Raw genomic sequence first — 21,958 nt, 5'->3', positions numbered from 1 at the left:
CTCCATCCTGTCTCACCCCAGACTCCAAAACAGAGCACATGGTCTATGCCTGGCCAATTGGAGCATTGCATGCCTTGACCACAGCAACTGGTTAGAGGTTAGGCATGTGACCCAAGCCAGGACAACGTCTACATTCGGGACTTCTGTGGAAATCACTGGCAAAGGGAAGAGCTTTTCTTGTTATTAGTTTGGAGCTGCCCAGAACCACAGGAAGAAAAGAGATGATCTGAGAATGGAACCAACATAAAAGAAACCAAAAGAACAAGATAAAGAGAGTCTGAGTCTTAGTGACATTACCGAATCCCTGAATTCAACACTGCTGGAGTCAAACCTTCCCTGCAACTCCCAGCTGCTTGCTCCAGTCTTTGTCTTTTATTTTTCATAAGTAAATTTGAATTGAGCTTTTCTCTTTTGCAAACACAAGTGTCCTGATCAATATACTCATCTTCCCACCCTTTCCAACCTCCCTCATCCTTGGACTTCCAGGACAGCTGTAATGGGCACCAACGATCTGAACCCTTGCTCTTGATCCACCATTTTCTTGAACCACAACCTCTCTAAGCTTCAATGTCCTTATAAAAGGGAGATGGAGGCTGTATCTTTCCCATTTAGTAACATTAATATGGGTCTTACCTTGAAGGGTTTTGAGATCATTAAGACAGATCATTAATACAAAAGCTCTGGTACACTTTGCTAAGTATGTAATGCTTTCAAAAGTTAAATGCCATTATTTGCTGAGATTACTCATTTCTCATTTTGGTTCCTTTATCCTTAGTCTCCCATGTTATTAAATAAAAAAAAAACAGATAACTATCTAATGAATTGTGTTACCCAATTGTCTAGCCATTTTTATAAAAACTTAAAATTCTAATCTCAAAAAAAAAAAGACTGGCTATGTAGAAAAGTGCTAAGAGTGTGTGGCTTAATGGCTCAGATGTGTAGCAAAACAAGCTTTAAATTCCAGCTCTGCACTCACCCCAGTTGTGTGGCTGTGACCAAGTCATTTAATCACTCTGAGCCGCAGTTTGCCAATATGTTCAGCAAAGATAAAATCACTCAATTTTTTGAGTTGCTGTAAAATTAAAGCATATACACAGGGTCTGTCATGTAGATGAAGTTCAATAAACAGGAGGAACAATATTGATCATTAGTATTACTAGTAAGAATGCCAGAGGCAATGGGATCAACTCTGAGAAGTTAGGCGAAGCTACGGGGATGACAAAGAAGTACCAGAGACCACTGTGGAAGAACAGATTGGGGGAGCATCAAAGACCTAGGCTGGTTGGGTCCAGAGTTCTGGGGCCAGAGGATCAAAAACAGCAGCACTATCTCTTTGATCATAGCTTGTAAACTCTGCTGCTCCTTGATAGCTTTTGAGACCCTGCACTTTGAGCTCATCAAGCTCAGGGTGCGTATCTTGATTATTTTTATATTTCTGTCCTTTAGGAAGTGATTGATAAATGCTCACTGTGATTTGAACATGATCATCTCTTACCCTAGAGGAAAGGCTGCCTCTAACTTTTTGGTGTCTATTCCCAAGGAAAAGAAGCCAGACAGCCCACAGCATGTACTCTTTCATTGGAAGAGAGACTTTAAAGTTCCATTTCATGTGGTTAACCCAAAGTGCTCTCATCCATCTCCAGATGCCCTAGGGTCTCCAGAGGTGTGAAGGTCAGTGCTCTGGGATGTGTGGATTAGACCAGTGCAGCATTGGAATTACTTGGGAGCTTGTCAGAAATGTATGTTCTCAGGCTCTTTATCAAACCTACTGAATCAGAAACTCCATTGGTCAGACCCAGAAATCTGTTTTAGTGAGAAGATTCTAATGTACACTCAAGTTTGAGAAACACTGCTCCAGGTAGCACCTTAATACAGTCGGCCATTCATATCTGTGGGTTCCAGATCTGTGGATTCAAACAACCATAGGTCAAAGATATTAGAGGGGGAAAAATGTGTCGGCACTGAATAAGTACAGAATTTTTTTCTTGTTGTTATTCCCTAAACAATACAGTAAAAGAACTATTTACATTATATTGGTAGTATAAGTAATCTAGAGATAATTTAAAGTATATGGGAGAATATGCGTAAGTTATATGCAAATCCTATGCCATTTTATATCAGAGACTTGAGCATCTGCAGATTTTGGTATCCATGAGGGTCCTGAAATCAATCCTTCACAGATACAGAGGGATGACTATATACATGTTTTGGAAGCCTGTAAGTAAAAGTTCTAGCATTTCCATGTTGAGGGGCATGTGGAAGCTACAATTACATCCTTACTCAATCATGTAGCTCATGTTCATGCTTCTTATGGCAAATTATTTCAGAAATATTTGCTAAACACTTACTAAACAAAAAAAAGTAAGATTTCAATCTCTGACCTTAAAAAGCCCTAGTTTCTCTTCTTAAGAGTCCAAAGGGTCAGCTGCAGGTGGAGACACCAATTTCCACATATTAGTCATGACTCCAGGTTGCCTTTTGGGAGGTATGTGGAGTTAATATGAATCCTCAGTCTATATCAGACCCATTATTGATATAATATTAGACCGAGTATCCTTCTGCCATGGTTCATAATGGGCAAACCTACAACTTTAAAGCACAGTAGGTTTAAACTCTGAAGAGTCAATGTATGATAAGTGACCTCAGAAAAGAAAACCAGGTCTTTCTAGACCTACTCAACCACAACCAGGTGGTCTCAGCATCAGCACTAATTCAGGCATATTAGTCCTGGGCATTTAGAAAAGATTGTATGTGATCATATGGATGTAAATTGAAAAGAAAATCGTAAGGTAACAGTATAAGGAATAGACATGGATGATAGGTGTAAATCATTACAGCAAAAGAAAACAAAAAGAATAGTTAAGTAAGGTAATCGATCTTCTGATGCGTGTGACAACTACCCAACACTTGGCCAGCTTTTCTAAGTAGTGCTCTGAAGTAGTGAATGTTTTTAGTAATTGATATATACAATTTACCCCATACATTTGCACACTTGTAAAGAACCAGTGTTTAGTGCCAGATCCAGCATCTGAAGACTTAAAAATAGAGAATCCTGGTTTGCTGTGTTTGCAAGACTTCCCCAACATAACAGATGTCAAGAGACTACTATGATGACATCATTTTATAGATGATTTTTGTAATGTCATCACTTTGAAAAGTTAAAATTAAGGTCAGCCTAGTGGAGATTTTTTTATCTTTTCTTTTTATAGAAAATGGACAAACAAAATGTGATAATGAATATATTAAGTAGAAATGCATCGAAAAGCAATTTGCCCTTCCAGACAGGCTCAGCAAAACACCAGCAGGGGCCACACAAACAATTAGGTGCTGGAGGCAAAGGACAATAAAGGGTCTTGGGAAGTGCCTCTGTCCTCCTTTCTGGGGCCTATAAAGAGAACCCTAGTCCTTTTAAGCAGTTTCTCCAGATTTTACAACCTGGTTCTGCTGATTAGGGGGAGAGAGGATCCTCAAGAAGGATCAGTGCATGCCCATGGCATTCCAGAAGAAATATACCATCAAAACTCACCACTGCATTTAATTTTTTTTTTCCCCTTAAGAGAGAACTTTTCTGTGGAGAGAAAGGAAAACAGGCTTAATTTGTCCTTTTACAAATCAGGTACTGGGCTCTGTACTGCAAATGTGCTTAATGAAAGAACAGATGCTCGCAACTACCAGGTCGGGTTAAGTACTTAGGCACTGATGTGGAAGCATGAGGTGCCCCTGTGTATCCATTCTCAAACTTCTTTGGCTGTTTGTTATCTATGCAATGTAAATAAACGTTGCCAAATTAGCATATAAAAATACAGGGATCCAGTTAAACTTCTTCTACAATAAACAAGTAATTTTTCAATACAAGGATATCCCAAATATTACATGGGGCATATTTACACATACATATATATTAATATACATGTATGTATGTGTATGTGTGTATACGTGCATATGAATGTATGTATATATGTATATACACATACATACATACCTGTATATGAGTAAATATATTCACATACATGCTATATATATATATCTGCTGTTTATTTTAAATTCAAATATAACTGGGCATTCTGAATTTTATCTGGTATCTTATCCCTGAACCTATCAATTAAGAATTTCTCACTTGGAACTAAATATTAGCCCAGGTGGAAGAGAATATGGGAATGTGGAAACTAAACTTTTTAATGTGTACAATGTCCTGCAGATTGCATTGTGCTTACTTTACAACTTTCCTGTGAGGCAGGACCAAAGTCCTTAATCCTCACTTTACAAGTATAGACTCTGTGTTAAAGAGTTGCAAAATAAAAGAACTGGGATTCAAATCAAGATCCTCTGGCATTTTGCAGAGGACACTGTCAATCACTACACTACACAAACTTAAGAAGGATCAAAGAGATTGGCTAGAAAGGACTGCTTTAACAAGCAGAAATACCTGGCGCAAGCGTGGACACTCTTTTCTGTTTTCATGCCTAAGTAAGCAATCGTCAGTCTACGTTCTTCACAGGCTAAGAGTGGCCATTAAGAAATGAAAGCAAGTTTAGATTTCACTGGCATGTTTGGATTTGACATTTTGCATTTCAAGAAACCAAGGTCAGCTCAATCCTTTTAGCACTGGGACCCAGATACCACCATGATTTAAGCAAACAACAATCCTAGTGAATTTAAGGGTAAGTGGTGGAATAATTGTTCATGGCCTCTCCTGCTTTAATTTGGACTATCTTTATTTCTAAATCCATTAAGGAGAGCTTTGTTTCACTCTGCAAAAAAACTAGTAAATTCTGTAATGAGATCAAATTTATCCTTGTGAATACTGTTAGAGAACTTAAAAATGAGTATCAGAATCAAAATGTTAACCTTCTCAACATTAGCTGTTTTATTTCCCATCTCCAAGCAAAGCTATAGTCTGAAGAACTCTTAGGTTAGAAAATTATAGAAAACTAAACTGCATACTTCTTGTTTAAAAAAAAAATCATGGGATTAATCTATCACTGGTAAAACATTCCAAATTCAAATCTTTCTGTACTCTTCCTCAAAATCAAATGCCAAGCTATATTTACCACATCAAGAAATAACTGAGTTTCTAACATCACAGAAACAAACTAATGTTTCTCATCTGCTTATTCATTTTTAGAAGCTGTGCAATGAGTAACAATTGCCTATGAAAACTGTCTGTGAAGAATATTGTCAGAAATTCCAAAGTGCTCCAGAGCTGTGGCAAGAAAGTCCAGAGATTATTATTGGGTAATGACATTGGAAATAAAAAAGTACATAGTATTACAGTATTGAGCTATTAGAGTAAGGAATCAATTCAAGGAGACAAGCAAAATTTATATACTTTATTGATTTTAAATTTTACATGCTCTGCTATATGAGTAAATCTTTTGTAGTAATTCTAAAGCTTTGAAACATTGTAAATAACTGGGACTGTGGGGAGTTCAGGACAGCTATTTTTTCATACTGAGAGTATATAGCCTTTAATGTGTATTAGGAGAAATTGGAGTAATGAAATACCTTAACGCTAACTTAAGTCAGGGTTGACGTGTTTTTGTTTGGTTTTGTTTTTTGTTTCCAAAAAGAGACTATGTATCAGGTAGTGAAGTAATTCCAGGTAGCATTCCACTTAAGGAAAAGCATAATTAAATTGATCTTACTGTATTACATAAATCCAACATATCCTGTGTATACTCAGGAACAAGTGGCTCTTTGTAAAAGGTAGCTGGATGCAGCCAGGCACGGTGGCTCAAGCCTATAATCCTAGCACTTTAGGAGGCCAAGGCGTGCGGATCGCCTGAGGTCAGGAGCTCGAGACCAGCCTGGCCAATACGGCAAAACCCCATCTCCACTAAAAATACAAAAATTAGCCAGGAGAGGTGGCGTGCACCTGTAGTCCCAGCTACTCCAGAAGCTGAGGCAGGAGAATCGCTTGAACCCAGGGGTTGGGGAGCAAAGGTTGCAGTAAGCCGAGATTGCACCACTTAACACCAGCCTGGGCGCAAGAGCGAAACTCCGTCTCCAGAAGAAAAAAAAGAAGAGAGGGAGCCCAAGCCACAGTGGTGGAGTGAAGCTGTAACCCAGGCTCCTGTGTTTTTTCCTTGCCTTAGCTGGATGCTAACCAATAGCAGTAAAGTTTTCTCACATAAAAACAAAAATAAACACACTGGAGGAAAACACAGCAACAATAGTTGATTCAGGATTCTATCACTGAGAATTAGATTGGATTTGAAATCACCCCTGTATGTTCAATGTTGAATCCAAAAACCTCAACGTTGGGCAGTGGGAGAGACTGTTTCCAGATAGGCATTTGAGTAAGCCAGTCAGGTTCCTGGAGCTTGCCATTTGTATTAAAAAGATCAGGTTTGGTCATTTGTAACTTTCAATCACATATATAATATACAAAATGGCAGACATGAAGGAGGTGGGAGGAGTTTTACATTTTTATTGCAATGAGACCAACTGACACTTAGGAAAACGTTTTGACACATTCAAGTGTGAGCAACAAATCTGTCCACTGATTCATAAACCACGTTTACTTAAAGAAGCCTGGTCCAATAAATGAGGATCAAAATTTCAAGTGCTTAAGTCCATAAAATTTCCTAAAGTGAAATAGTGTCAGCAGAACACATTTTGACATTCTTAAAATGAATAAAGATTTTCAAATAAATGCATAGCCAGGTTATATTATTATTATTCTCATTTCTATACAATTTGACCTATTTTATTTTTTGTATCTATACCCTATTTTTTTTTAATTCTGAGAAGCCACAAATCAACTCTTCAATATTTAAACTTGTATGAGTATGTGAGTGCAGTACTCAGGTAACTAAGCCCTGACTACTTTTTGCAATTTTGACTTATATTTACCCAGAGCATGTCAGTATGCTTGCTTGGAAGCCCTATTCATTACAAAGTTTTTTTTTTCTTGTTGTGCCATTCCTCACACACAAAAAGCTATATAAAATAATGATTCTACACATTTGCAAAGACCTAAAAAGGAAATGTTAGTGATCCTAAAACACATCACATTCAGATGAAAGAAAACCAGTTCTGCATTTATTAAAAAGAGATGAGTTTCATATTTCTTCAGGCTTCTTATGTGAGCTATTGAGAATAGAAATCAAAGTCACTGTAACTATTAACACTTAAAAGTGAAGCAATGGATCATTACAGTTTCTTAAAATGGAAAACCTTCTCAAAACTGGATATTTCTAACCAACCTACCAGGCTCTTATGCTGGCCACATAGGCAACCTTTGTATGTTGGAGAAGGAAGGGGGAGGAGGAATTCCTGTTAGGGGAAGGATGCAAGGAGGAATGGTACAGGAGAAAAAGAAACGAAAGAAATCTAACTCAACAACCTTGAAAAGTTAATTTGGAAACTTTTGTTAGAGACTTTGGACTTCATTAAACTCCATGTATCACTATAGCAGCATGATCTCAACAGTTTGAAAGGTATTTGTCATCAGCAGAAGAAAAACATTATTTTTAAAGGAGCAAAGAGATTGATGCATCACTATGGACTACTTAAGCCCCACGCAGTTTCAGTCTTTAGTATTAATCTAAACGTGATGGCTTTTACATACGGCGCATAATTAAACATTTTCTTTTCAGGGCTTTATAGAATCCCCATATGTTTTTAATGGCATCATCTGAATGTTTTTCTTAATAATTCTGGCAGCCTGCTCCCAAATCTTCAAGTTTGTTTTTTGTTCCTAATATCTTTTCTACAGAGACTGCATTGTGCCAGAGATTGAATAAAGCTCTGAGAGGCTACCTACGGTCGGAGAAGACACACGCACAGACACACACACTCACATCCTGCTTGTGTCTCTCTCTTTATTTGCAATCTGCATTGCTATTGGCACTGGAAAAAAACATGTGGGAGGGAGAAGGCAAGGGAAAAACACAGCAGCCTGGGTTACAGCTTCACTCCACCACTGTGGCTTGGGCTCTCTCTCTTCTTTGGTAGGACTTTGCTAATTGTGTCGTCTGTCTGTCTATGGAAATTCGATGTGCATACTTAGGCATGTGCATGCCAGTGGGATAGGTTGACTTTGGTAACTGCAACAAATGGTTTGCCTGAGACTCTGGGCGTGATCGTGCCATGACTTGCTGACTCCATACCTACTGCCTCATGGGAACAGACTTCCTCCTTTCAAGCAGTGGTCTATTTTCTGAGCCAAACCCCTTCAGACATGACCCATAAAACAGAAATAATGAAATGTTCACCATTTGGCTTAGTCAGGCACATTTTGAGTTGTAAATCAGAATCACTTCCATTTCAGATGATATAAATGTAACCCAATGATCAAACATACATACAAGAGAGGACATCGGGATACAATAATCAGCTGAGACTCTAATATACATGTCTACCCGGGAATATAGTGCCCATAGTCTCAAACGTAGAACATAAGAGCCTCTACTTGAAGAATGAGTAAATCAAAGAGAAGAATGTGCCCCATTGTTGTTCAAGTGTAGCTTGCATTTTCTTTATCCCAACATAAATTTAAATTCTGGAAATTGACAAAGACAATAAATAACTCATATTTGAATCATAAGTCTCCTTTAAATTGAGCGTTTGAACTCAGATCCAAGTTTCAAAACATAATATTTTTTCAACAAAAAGTATTCTCACACTCTTTCCATATTTGTCATCTTGAAATCTGATGATGTGAATGAATAAAATGGAAATAGTAACTGAAACAGCTTCCTTATGCTACTTTCTTCATTGAACTTCATTTATTTACAGATGGCCAAGTGGCTATGAAGGCATTCAAAACTCTCCTATTATTAAAAAGTTAGCTTTATCAAAACTTTCAAAGAACTGGTTTGCGTTTCAGAATTCCACAAATGATGTGCCTTAAATAGAAACAACCACCCTGGAAAATCTTAAAACATATGCAGGCAAACAAGAGCAGAAACAAATTATACAGGAAGGGGAATTCTATGGCTTTCTCTGGTACCTCTAATATTTGTTGTTGGAACTTGACTAAAACAACAAATAATCTTTAAGAGCATCTCTTAAATAAACAAAAGTGCTTTTTAAAAATCTAAACCTCACTTTTTTTCCCATTTGAATTGCCGTAGTAGAATTTATAATGTGGCAAACACACTTTTTTAAAAAGGGAGGTTCTAGAAATAAAGTGATTGAATAAAAATTAAAAGTAAGACCTTTAAAAAAATCAGTTGACATTCCTTGAGTCCAGACACCACTTCAGCTGCTGGGTCTCCTAGCCCCAGTCAAAGGAAAGAGCTGCCAGAGAATCAAAGCCACAAGATCTAATAAGCTCACAGTCCACTGGGGACTATCACATCAGAACTCCTACCAAGTCCCAAGAAACCCAGACATTTCTTGAAAGGTTTTGAGTCGTGAAAACCAACAGGACAACAATACTTCTGATCTTCTATCAAAAATTTGATTGAGGTACCTTCCCCTATTCTTCCAGAGCAAACTGCATTCATAAAAATAGCTTGATGGTATCTCCACATTTGAAACAACTCTCCTGTTCAACTCTCTAACAATTGCCAAGGCTTCCCATATCCAGATCCTGGAGCATTTACCACAACAAGCCCAATATAAAGAAACTGAAGTAACAGCCAGTGTGACATCCCCACTCCTCAGCATTTCAGAATTGGTTAGTAAGGATGAGATCCACTTGTAAGCCTAAGAACAATTCCAAATCAAAGCAATGAGGAATTTGAAAAGTCCTAAGCCGGGTGCTAGCTGGGCCTGATTTTCGATGACTTTTTTTTTTGTCTTGTTTTAGTGAGTGCTAACTTCACCTGTTAGAATGGAGAAAGACCCAGCCTCATCCCCACAAAGCAAGTAAACAGATCCCTGCTTTGTACTGGTCCAGCGCCCACGTTCCTCTGGGAACTTTGCCTTCTCTTCATCTTCTCACATGCAACCATTTGGGGGATACTGCCCCCTGTCAGGCGCTGTGTTGGGCACTGAAGAGAAGAATTAGAATAAATAGAACACAGTCTGTGCTCTCAAAGAACTCACAGTAGAAAACAGGACATACATATTTTAAGTACAGTACAAGATAATAAGAGTTATAACTGAGGCAGAAACAAATTGGTGTGAACAAATATAGGATTGCTAACTCTGCTGGGGAAGAACCAAGAAAATTTCACAGAAGAGGTGACATCCAAGGTAGCACTTAAGGATATTCATGTGGTAGAAAAAGCAGAGGGTACAGAAAGTTAGGAATGCAAGGAGGGCTTTCTAAGAGAGCACGGCACATAAGGCTGACCAGAGGCTCCCAAAGTTTATGTTTACAAGAATCACTTGGCGGTACTTCTTAAAATGCAAATACCTGGGCGTTACTCACAGATTCTCTTCCTGTTTGTCTAACTCAAGGACCTGGAGTGTGCATCTTTAACAAGTAGGGAGATCTCAGGTTACATTTTAAAAATCAGCTGGCCCAGGTCATGACAACACATCATGTGTTTGAAGGATGCAAAGCAATTTCGTATAAACGGAGCACAGATTTGAGGAGTAAGAGGTGAACCGACAGAGCTGGTCAACCAGGTCCGAGAGGGATTATGGAGTCTCCCAGCCACCTATAAAGCCCTAAAAATGAGGCTCTGAGAAGCTTCAGAAACCAAGAGCCACCTTCAGAACTGCATTAGGGCCTGGATCTAGTCTCCATAGCTGCAACCACTTAGGTGTCTGAGCACTTAGAATCTGAGCACTTAAGTGTCACCATAGACCGCCCAAAGTTTCAATCCCAGCTCTGCCACTTACTAACTATAGTCTTGGCAATTTATTAACCATCTTGGGCCTCAATTCTTCCTCTGTTATGAGAATAATAACTCCAAAATGCCAGGGTCAGTCTAAAGATTAAATGGTATGATGTGCATGTAATGCCTATTTCAGTACTTTACTCATAGTAATATTTTAATAGTAAAAATATTACCTACCATTTATTGAACATGCAGATAATCAGCAAAAAAAATAAATAAATAAAGATGATTCAAATGGAGGGAGTCATATTTTGCCTGCATCACAAAGATGTAGAATTTCTCCATGACTGGGCCTCTCCTGCAGGTTACCACACCTAAATGTCACCTAGCTATCAGCACTTCAGACACACAGACCCTTTTTCTAGTGTGGGTCCTTTGCCCATTTTCTAGTGCGGGTCCCATCCCTGATCAGCAGCCTTTTTCTAGAGTTCAGTGCTCTCTGGTCTGACACACCATCCCACCATCACCACCCACAAACCTGACAGCTCTTCACCAGCTCTGTATCTCCTGATCACACATAATCCCGAACTTATCTCACAGCCATCATTACTTATAAGGGTTGTCACTGTGCCTGAATACAATTAATTTATCTGCCAAAGATGCACTTACATGACTGTTTCATGAGGCTCCTATTCTCTCTAGCATAAACAAACCAAAGCCCTAATACTGAGAATGGTGAATAACATTATCTGAGTCCTTGTCTCCTCATTATATTAACAGCAACGAGACTAAATTTAAAGGGTCCTCTGCAGTTTCGAGATGTTTTTCTCCACGTTCTCTCCTATGACCCTCTCCATAACCTCGTCAGAGAGGCAAGACATTTTAAACATGGGAAATATTGAACCTCGGAGGAATTAAATGACTTAGTCACACAGCCATCAAACTACAAAGACCTGAACCCAGGCCTCCTAACTCCTGGTACAAGTGCCCACCAATATTCTACTACCTCTCATTTTCTGCTAAAATTGACCTTCATCAGGAGAGTTCATGAATACTCAAGGGCCCAATCCTTCCACATAAATAGTTATAAGTCTTGAATCACGTGAAAATAAAGCCTGTATATCAGTAAAGCCTGAAAAATCGCTGTATTAATCTAATTCTGAAGAAGGGATTAATTCTAAAGACATTACAGCACCAACTGGATTCTTTTTTGTATCAATTGGGAGCAGATTTGGAGCCACAGCTGGTCATCATAGTACAGTAGAAAGAACAAGTTTTAGATCAAAAGGATCTGGGTTCACAATCCTGACTTTGCCACTTGGTTGGATGTGTCATCTTGGGCAAGTTCCTAAAGTTTTGAGTCCGACTTTTTAATCCTTAAAGTGGTTTGATCACTTCTAAGCTCAAGTGTGATTGTACAACAATAAACATCACAAGCCTTGCTTGGAAATCATATAGAGGGCCTTAGCAATTGTTATCCATCTTCCCTAGACCAGAGTTATCAAACTTTAACATGTATGAAAGCTTGTTAAAATAGTTTGCTGAGCTGTCTCATGCTCAGAGTTTCATTCAGTGCATCCGGAGTGGAACCTGAGAATCTGCACTTCTAACAAGTTCCCTTGGGTAAGGCTGATGCTGATGCTGATGCTGCTGGTCCAAGGGATCACACCTTGAGAACCACCACTCTCAAGCCAGACAAAGTCATCATACAGACATTGAAATAGAAAACACCGGCTAGAAATCTCCACCCATAAATGGTGATGCTAAGCTACTGGGTGTGAATTGCTAACAAGCAAAACCAGCTAGGAAAACCGAAGACCAAAGACCCATAATCCTGACTCCTCCATGGACTCATCAGAGTCAGAGGAGTCCATGCTAGGTAAGCACTTTCTCTAAGACTCTTTATAAATAAGACGTTTAGAATTTCCAACTGAAGGAGCTCCCATCTCCACTTCTTGGAACCATGCTGCCTTATAAATAGCCTCTGAAAATCCCTGGGAGCAGCTAGACCTGTGCTTCTGTGAAATCCAGCATGAATCTAATTGAAGTTGCTTAATCAAACACCAAGTAGCCCTCAGTGTGATTTTTACATTGCTGGCTCCTCAGTCGCTTCCCCACCCGGCCCACCCCACATGCACACACAAATTTACTGAATCTGAGAGTCCTTCAGGAGTGCAATTAGGACAATCATGTAAGAGATGCACCAGTAATACCTCATTTTTACACACACACATTTTTCTCAAAGAGAATCATGGATTTTGCTTCTTGAAGGGAATAACAACAAAACCCCAGAAAATACGTTAACCCTATTTTATGAAGGTGGTATAGACAGTAAGTATATCCTCTTTTGTTTCTAGAGATGAAGAATACATAAAAATGTGATGAACAGGCACTGGCATATATATCGGTTTATTCTTGTGAAGAAATTTGTAATATATCTCTATTTTGCTGCCGCCGATGCCACTGAGTCATCAATTTCCACTGTATTATCCAATGTTCTGCTTGGTTGGAATATTAAGCAGCCACCAGATTTTGAACTTCACATTTCCTCACATTTGGCCCTTCACTGATCAAGCTTTGTTTCTCTGTGATTATAGATATATATCAGACCCTGGAATCCACTTTCTTTGTTTTATCAAGACCTGGTGTGTAGTGATTCTGATTTATCATTTTTACAACAGTCTCTTCCCTGCGGGCTCCAGGTCGTGATGGTGGCATTGCTACGATTTATGGTGGGGATTGTTGACGGAAAATGTATGCTCTTTTTGATTTTCCTTCTTCCCAACACCTAGTTCTTATTTTCTCAACTCTAGCTTCTGCCATTTTAAGCATTATTTACCATTTGCTGAAATGCATAGGTCTATTTGGAGGGGGATGTGTAAGGTAAAGGATGAATTTTCACAGTTGGCTATGATTTTTTCCTCTTATCAACAACCAGTGCTGATTTTTTTGTTGTTGTTACATTTCCTTATGTTGTTAGGGGCCTGGAGTTCATATTCATTTCCCACTTGTTTCTCCTTATCTGACACGACTTATTAGTTCTCTCAGAAGTAAAATGAAAATGCAGGCTGGGTTAAGTTCCTTACAGAGGTTTTTGAATTCTGTGATTCACGCTGTAGGTGGTCACCTCTCTTTCCAACCTGGATAGATTATTTATTACTTAGTGAAGGCTCCTCTCTCTCCAAGTCCCAGAGCAAGGCTAATTTTCTTGAGAGTCTAAGAAGTTATTTCAGAATTACTTGGCTAAAGGTAGAGTTTTTAAAGCCTGATAGTAATCCACTTCATTTACCAATATTGAAGAAAATTATAAAAGGTCGGGATGAAATAAAGTTTGCTCACACCTGAGAAATGTTTGATTTTTGAAGACTAACATTTAGGTCTCCCTACCAATGCAAATCAAAAACCAATCAAAGCTATTTTTCTACCAGAAATACCTAGAATACTTCCACTGTTGTTGTTGTTTTTTTTTTTTTTTTTTTTTTTGCCTCCTCTCCTGCACCCAGCAGATTCACTGTGAATTTCTTATAAACATTGATCTGTAGTTCCTCTCTTAACCAAGGTTTCTTTTGTTAATCTGTATACTTTTCCAAGAAGCCACGTAGTTTGGGGTAGAATTCAAATAGGAAAAATACTTAACATCCCCTCCATCTGTCCTTCTACTCATTCCTAAAAATAGAAGTCAACTTTTCAGACTAAGATTTTTAAATAAAAAATTAGAGAAATTGGTCAACTAAGTATGCTCTGATAGAGATAGCTAATAACCCCCCCGGATAAAGTACCCAGACATACCGATTTCTCAGGACGGTTCCTGTTTCCACTTAGTATCCCAGTATAATTAGTAGTAAAGGCATCTTTCACTCTCTTAAGTGTGTCATTTTGGATGAAAATTATGCGCTCATACTATCCTGTATCTACTCCCCTCCCCTGTTCTTCCTTTTGTTAACAAAACCCTGCTGAGTTTTATTCGACAGAACACTTAGCTACACATCTAGAAACTGCATTTCCAGTTTTTCCTGCAGTCTGGTGTGGCCAATTATTTACATAATGAGCAAACACATAGTGTTTACTATTTGCCAACCACTGTCTTAGGTCCTCTATCAATTAACACATGCAATCCCCAGCCCATGAGCAAGGTGCTGTTCTCACCCTCCCTATTTTACAGATAAGGAAACTGAGGAACAAAAAAGCTACACAACATGTACAAGTGCTGGGATGAGCTGGGATGTGAACCCAATGGTCTGATTACAGAGTCTGTGCTCTGAACTTGCTCCCTCGGAGTGTGACCAAGTTTCAGCTGTGAGAGGAAGTGGCATAGGCAGCCTCTCCATCTAGTCCTGAAAGGGAAATGTCATTGTCCCCAATTCTTTTCTTTCTCTTTCACTCAAGCAAGAATGGGGACTTGGTGCTGATGAACACAAAAACAACTCTCCAGGAGCTGGAGGAGCCACAGATAAAGGGATCTGGATCCTGGGCCAACTTTTCCTCAACTGCCTGCCTCCCTCTATCTGAGCCACTATGCGCCTGTACCTTAACTAATATGCATCCACGTCCCCACCACACCAAGTCCCACTTGATGCAAAAGCCTAGACACCCACTGGAGCCAGGCAATGGGAAGATAAATGTGAATATTCTATTCTAGTATCAAAATCAATCCTCTTGACCAGAAACAGACATTCCATCCCATTGGTACCAAGAGTCCTATTCATTCTAATAGCTGCTCCCATATCATTACTGGGGGATATTTCATCCTAGTTCTATATTTAATTCTAGATACATAGAAAAATTCCATGAAAGGCAAACAAGAAAGAAAATGTAGGTAGAGATATGCAGTCTCAGCCCTTACTTTCAAATGTCTAGGTGCCACCTTGGCCTCTTCCCCATCCTAAAGTCATTCCAGAGCAAAGCACTCAGCACAAATGCCTTCCTTTACCACTGTATAAAATAGCACCCTGTACCCTAGCCCCATGGCATTCCCTTCTTTCTTTCCTACTTCATTTTTCTCAGCAGCATTAATCACCACCTGATATATGTTAACTTCTTTCTTTATTTATAGCCTATCCCATCTGGATTATAATCTCATCAGAGGAGGAACTGTGTCTGCTTTGGTTACTGCTCTATCCCCAGCTCCTAACAGAGTCTGATATGTGGTAGGCGCTCAATAAATATTGATTGAGCAAATGAATGGAGAATAAACAGACTTCCAACAGCTGTAACTATGTGACTTTTGGGTTACTTAACCTCTCTGGGTCCCATGATAATAGTGTCTAATAGGGTTGTTGTAAAAATTAAAAGAGATAATATATGTCAAATATAGAGACTACTTTCTAGTACATGGTAAAGGCCCAATATCATGTTAAGAACAACAACTAATTTTGTGCTCGCTCTGTTCAGGTTGTGCTATGCACTGCTGTTTCATTTAATAACAGCACATGTGTTTAGAAACACCCACCTTCTGGTACTGTAACAGGAGACCTGGTTCAGCCACCATTGAAACTTGTTCTGTCCCTTGCCTTGTCCTGTCCACTTTCTGGAATTTCTTGAGAAAAACCAGACGGCAATTTCCCATGGTTGAACAAACCCCAGCCCTCTTTAGTGAAACCCAGATCAGGAGCTGCTAGAACTAGTCTTGCCTTTGATAAAGACCCACAAAATAGTGTGTATTTTAGGATTAGGATCACATATGGTATAAAAGTTACTGGGTTTGAAGCTGTTTGTTTGTTAAATGTCTCTCTCTTTTTTTGGCATTCCTTTAAGATCAGCATTGGCAGCTTCCCACAAATAACCTGAGGGATAGTCAACTTATTCCTTCTTTCTGGACTTTAATTCAGCAGACCATGAATAGTAACAAGCAGACCCCGAGACTGAACCCTATAACCTGGAAGAAAGCTACTATGTCTGATACCTAGCTAGGTCATAGACCTCTCCCCAGTCCCAGAAAAAAAAAAGTAGCAAGACAACTTCCAAAGGGGAAAATTCACACTCAAGTTCTATGATATCTAATTGGCCACTTGCAACTGATAGGGTCTCCTTGCTCATCCTCATGCTTCAAGACCTCAGCTCTTTTTAATTTTAACACTTACAAAACTAAAAATAATCTAGAGGATGGCGACTAAATAAATAATAGTAGCAGCCACACGTTTGAGTGACTACGTTATGCAAGAACTATATGCCTGTAATTGATTTTTCTAACATTATTTTTCAATCTCACAATCCTAAAAGTAAGCTACTATTATTTTTGTTGTTCTTATTCCTATTTTATAGATTGGGAAACTAAGGCTCTGAGAGGTTGTTGCTAGCACCCAAGGCCCCACAACTACCGAGGGGCAAAATGAAGACTCTAATCTAGAGCTTTGTAACTCCCATGCCTATACCCTCTCCACTGGATCTTCTGTCATTTAGCCCCTTATAATTCCTACGGGCAAGACATTCCACACAAATATTTCTGGATAGTTCAATACTAAAATATGAAAGAATTGTTAAAACTTTACCCAAAAAGAATTATTTTTCCATGGGAGAGCCTCTGGAATGACTGTATGATTCCATTAATCATCCCACAAATGTACCTGCAGTTATAGTTTCATTCTGTGGAATGCTGCAGAACCCTGCTTGTATCTCTAGCATAGCCATTAGTGTTAGAAATGTCTTACTAGTCAGTCCCTCTTTGTATTTTACCATTTATTGGATGGCTATTTCAGAATGGGTCAAAAGCAAATGACTTTACCTTGTTACCCTGAACCTCAATGCACACATTCTCTGATTATACCCCGGCCTAGATAAATGAAATCAGGGACATAAAGGTATATTCAACCTGAAACTTCCTAATCTCATAAGTAGTTTTTATTGACAAACTTTTTGTTAAGAGAGGTTCCCCCTCAAAAATTGCCAACGTTATAATTGACAGGCTAAAGTTAGTCTATTCTGGACAACTTTAACCTTCATCCCCTTAGCCCTGGTTGAATATACACAGTACTGGAAAACAAAAAGTGAGTAACTTAGTTATACTGATATAGTACATATAGCAGAACATTAAAAAGAAAGCTTACCCAAGGAATTCAAATCCTATCACAAATGCCTTTTTCTTTTACTTTAAAAACAAAATTAAAAAATAAAAATGAGTACAGAGGTGGCCAGGCTTGGCTGACAGAACTGATAATACTGGGATTTAAGGACATGGTTGTTCACAACCTATAAGCCTATTTCTATTAGTTTTATAATTCTAAAACAATTGCCCCAAACTCCATAACCTGTCAGAGACTCTGGCTTCACATTTGCATTATCTGAAGAGACTTTTTTAAAAAATAATGATACCTGGGGCCCCATCCTTAGATGTTCTGACATAATTGGTCTGAGATGGAGTCTAGGCATCAGTGCTGGTTGAAAGCACCCCAGCTGATTCTAATGTGAAGCCAGTGTTGGAAATCATCATTCTAGGTAACTCTCTATTGAGATTCAGTAATTCCTTTGTTCCCATCACACAGCTGTAACTTGCCTTCAGCAAAATAAAACTTCAGATAAAATCTATTACTGCCAAATTTCTTTCTCATTTATTCTAACTGGTGTGTTCAATTTTTGCCTATTCACCTACATTCTTCTGATTGGGATCAAGGTATACATTTTTTGTGACAACCCAAAATTCACTCCACACTATGACAACAATTAATTCATTGGATAATCCCTTAAAATATCACACCAGCTTTTATTGTTCATAAGTGGCAGGTTAGAGAGACATAGATTCATTTCTGATTTGATGACTAAGCTAAAGAATGTAACTACAAATTCCCTATCCATGGTTTGCAAAACAGGCTGTAATATTTAATAGTTTTGAACTCTGAAAAAAAACCTATAGTACAACACAACCTGAACTCAAATCACAATCTACTGTTAACTGGCTGTGTAACATTTAGCAAATCATGATCCCTTTCAGAGCCTATGCTTACTCAGCTACAAAGCAATGGATTTCTTCCTCCCAGAGTAGTTGTTGAAGCTAGGATTATATGTAATGTTAAAGAAGTTCCGCATCTAAAGACAGGAGTAAGTAACTACTGGTGGGTCCAGAGACATGAATCAATGATTCTTGAAACTGTATTCTGTTGACACCCACCAAAAGAGTCCCATTCAGATTTTGGCCAAAGCAAGAGAAGAATAGAATTTTTACATTTCGTAATCAGGGAAAAGTAGCTTCACTACTCCTTTGAAAGCCCTATAAATGTACTTATAACACAGAGAAGACTCAAGTCCAGTAAATTAGACATTTATTTCAGAATTTGCATTTTCACTGAAAGAAATATTTTATAGACTCAAAAACAATAGAGATGGAGGGCACCTGAAACAACCACTTCATGCGTTCTTCTATACACACATGAAACTAAACTATCCAGGAAAGAAATATAGAATAGCTCATTGTTCTTTAAATATATTAGTAGACAGTTTTAACAATCTCACTTGATCCAAGGCTTCCATGGTGGATTTGTTGAGTAATCTTCACTCAAATCAACCCAAATTCTGATTGTGTTAGTTTCCTCTCAGAGGCCTGTGATTCATTTGCCTGTGTATCCTCAAAAGATTTTCTTAATACTAAAAAGCCCAGATTCCTTTAGGCCTTCCCCATAGGATCTCAGCTTCTAAAATTTCTTTTGAACCTCCACCAAGCCCCACAAATACCCTACCTCTGCCTTATGTTTCAGAGTCTATTCTGAGGTCCAAGACAACTGCCTCTAAGACATCTCCTAGACATCAAACTTGACATGTCCCTCCATGCTGCCGTTTTCCAGTGTCTGTCCATGTCCGTAAATGTTACCACCATCCACTCATTTCCACAGTCAAATATTCATCAGGAACTGTGTACCCTAAATATGTTGAGAACTCATCCACTTCTCTCCATTTCCACTATCCTCAATGCAAAGACTATTCTCTTTGGGTATCGTAACAGTTCCCAGCCGATCCCCTCAAGATCCACGCTCTGCACAGCAGCCAAAGTAATATTTTAAAAATATGTATCAGACCATACCACTTTCTATATGAAACCTATCAATCAGTGACTCCTCAGCCCTCTCAGGATAAAGGTCCATGTACTTAACAGGGCCTTCAAGATCCTGTATAACAAAACCCCCTACCCTCTACAGTTAAATCAGCAATCACAAATATGCAACTATAGCTACATAAGTGCTACTAAGAAAAATGAAGAGCTACAAGAGTGTAAAAAGAAAGACTCTAAAACTGCCTTGCTCTTTTCCTCTGGTGGAGTTCTTTTTGCTTCGTGGCTGAATCCTCCTGTTTGTTCCATAGGTGTCTGCATACGAGGTTTCCATCCTTCTCACATTACTCTTCTCATGTACTCTCTCTCTTCCTGTGCCAAGGACTCCCACATCTGAATCTTCAGGCCTCATTTTCCAACTGCCTCTTGGATATCTCCCAGACATTCCATAGGCACCTAAAAGGTGCCTTCCCAACCAGATTAAATGTCTTTCTTCAGCTTCTGCTGTTACCTCTCACCATTCACCTGAACTAGAAAATAAACACCCCGAGATTTTTCTCTCCCTTTCTCTCACTCCCACACCCAACCCGGAATTCTGGCATTCTACCTTCTAAACATCTTGTAACATGACATGCTTTCCAGCCAAATGCCACTACTTTTGTTCAGACAAGCATCTTATCTCCCCTGCATGGGGGTTGCAGCCTCTTCCCTGGATTCCTGCCTCAAATCTCCCCCAACTTTGATCATTTGCTTTGCTGCCACCATGTTCAATGCGGCCATGCCTAAAAGCTTCTAGTGCCTTTAAAATAAAGCCCACATTCATTAGCTTCATAATGGATCCTAACTACCTCTCCTTTTATTTTTTTTCATTCATTCTTTTCACAAGTATTCACTGATCACCTACTATGTACCAGACACTATTTTAGGCACTAGAGATGGAACAGAAAACATTGCTACATTTTTATTAAGCCCATTCCCAGGTGCTGCAATATACCCCTATATCTGGCCTCCAGTCACTTGAAATCTCATCGTTTTCTGCATATCTCATGATCTTTCAGGCTTTCGTGTAATACCTCCATGGGCTGCAAGACATTTTATTTCTCTCAAACATATTTGCACCCCCCATAAAGACCCAACACTCAAATTTAACCTCCATGAAGCCTTGCGAGAGTTCCGCAGGCAGAGTTAGGCATACTCCCTTCTTGGCATGTCAAGCCACGTTCAACACATCTCTTCCACACATCTGTCTCCATCACTAAACTGGGAGCCCGTCAAGAGCAGTGTAGCATCTTCTTTCAGTGCACATCCTCAGTAAATGTTACTGATCATATGAACTGGAAAATAAATGAACCAATCCAAGCCTATTTCATCTCTGAGAGCAGCAGTCCACAAACTGTCATGTGCATTAGAATTAGCTGGGAGTCGTTTTCATTTGTTTGGTTGGTTGGCTGGGTGGTTGACTTTTTTTTTTTTTTTTTTTTGGTTGTTGTTGCTTATTTTTGTTTGTTTGTTTGTTTGTTTGAGATAGAGTCTGGCTCTGTCTCCAGGCTGTTGTGCTGTGGTGAAATCTCGACTCACTGCAACCTCCAACTCCCTGGTTCAAACGATTCTGCTGCCTCAGCCTCCCCAGTAGCTGGGATTAAAGGCATGCGCCACCATGCCCAGCTAATTTTTGTATTTTTATGGAGACGGGGTTTCACCATGTTGGCCGGGATGGTCTCAGTCTCCTGACCTCGTGATCTGCCTGTCTCAGCCTCTGAAAGTGTTGAGATTACAGGCGTGAGCCACCGCGCTCGACGGGGAGTCTTATTAAAACGCAAACTCTGATTCGGCGTGAGACCTGAGAATGTGCATTTCTAACAAACTCCCTGGGGATATTGATGTGTGGGCCCTTGGACTATACTACAAGGAACAAGGCTTTAGAACTTGATCATGAAACACAAAAAAGGAGGTTAGTTGAGAACTGTTCTTGTGGAAATTAAACAAAAAATAGTTCTGTTTCACATCTTTTCTATCAAATATGCATGACATCTTGACAGCAACAAACTTCCTGAAATGGTAGCGAGAAACAACCATTGTTGTAACCCTTCCCCAGATCGAAAGCCCACCTCCAGTTCTGCAGATCCTCTCGAAAGCCCTAACCAAAGCTGATTCACTGGCCTTGCTTGTTGCAGAAGCCCGATGCCGGCATTAGTCTCCAACTCTGCGCCTCGCTCGAATGCGTGCCCTTGTCACCTCCAGCATGGATGCAGGACACCAAGCTTCCCTGCCAAGGGTTGGTGGCCCAGGATGGCTCATTTCC

The 21,958-nt window shown here is 39.3% G+C and overlaps 1 protein-coding gene across 7 annotated transcripts in view; it reads right to left on the bottom strand.

The window, feature by feature from the left end:
- MECOM (MDS1 and EVI1 complex locus) overlaps nucleotides 1–21,958 on the bottom strand; it is a 573,219-nt gene that overhangs the window by 429,226 nt on the left and 122,035 nt on the right. The gene's annotated exons all lie outside the window — the stretch shown is intronic.

Source organism: Sapajus apella, unplaced genomic scaffold, assembly GCF_009761245.1.
Source record: "Sapajus apella isolate SASKATOON/1434 unplaced genomic scaffold, GSC_monkey_1.0 scaffold4, whole genome shotgun sequence".
In the NCBI taxonomy this organism is placed as follows: domain Eukaryota; kingdom Metazoa; phylum Chordata; class Mammalia; order Primates; family Cebidae; genus Sapajus; species Sapajus apella.
This window is presented reverse-complemented; position numbering and strand designations above follow the sequence as displayed.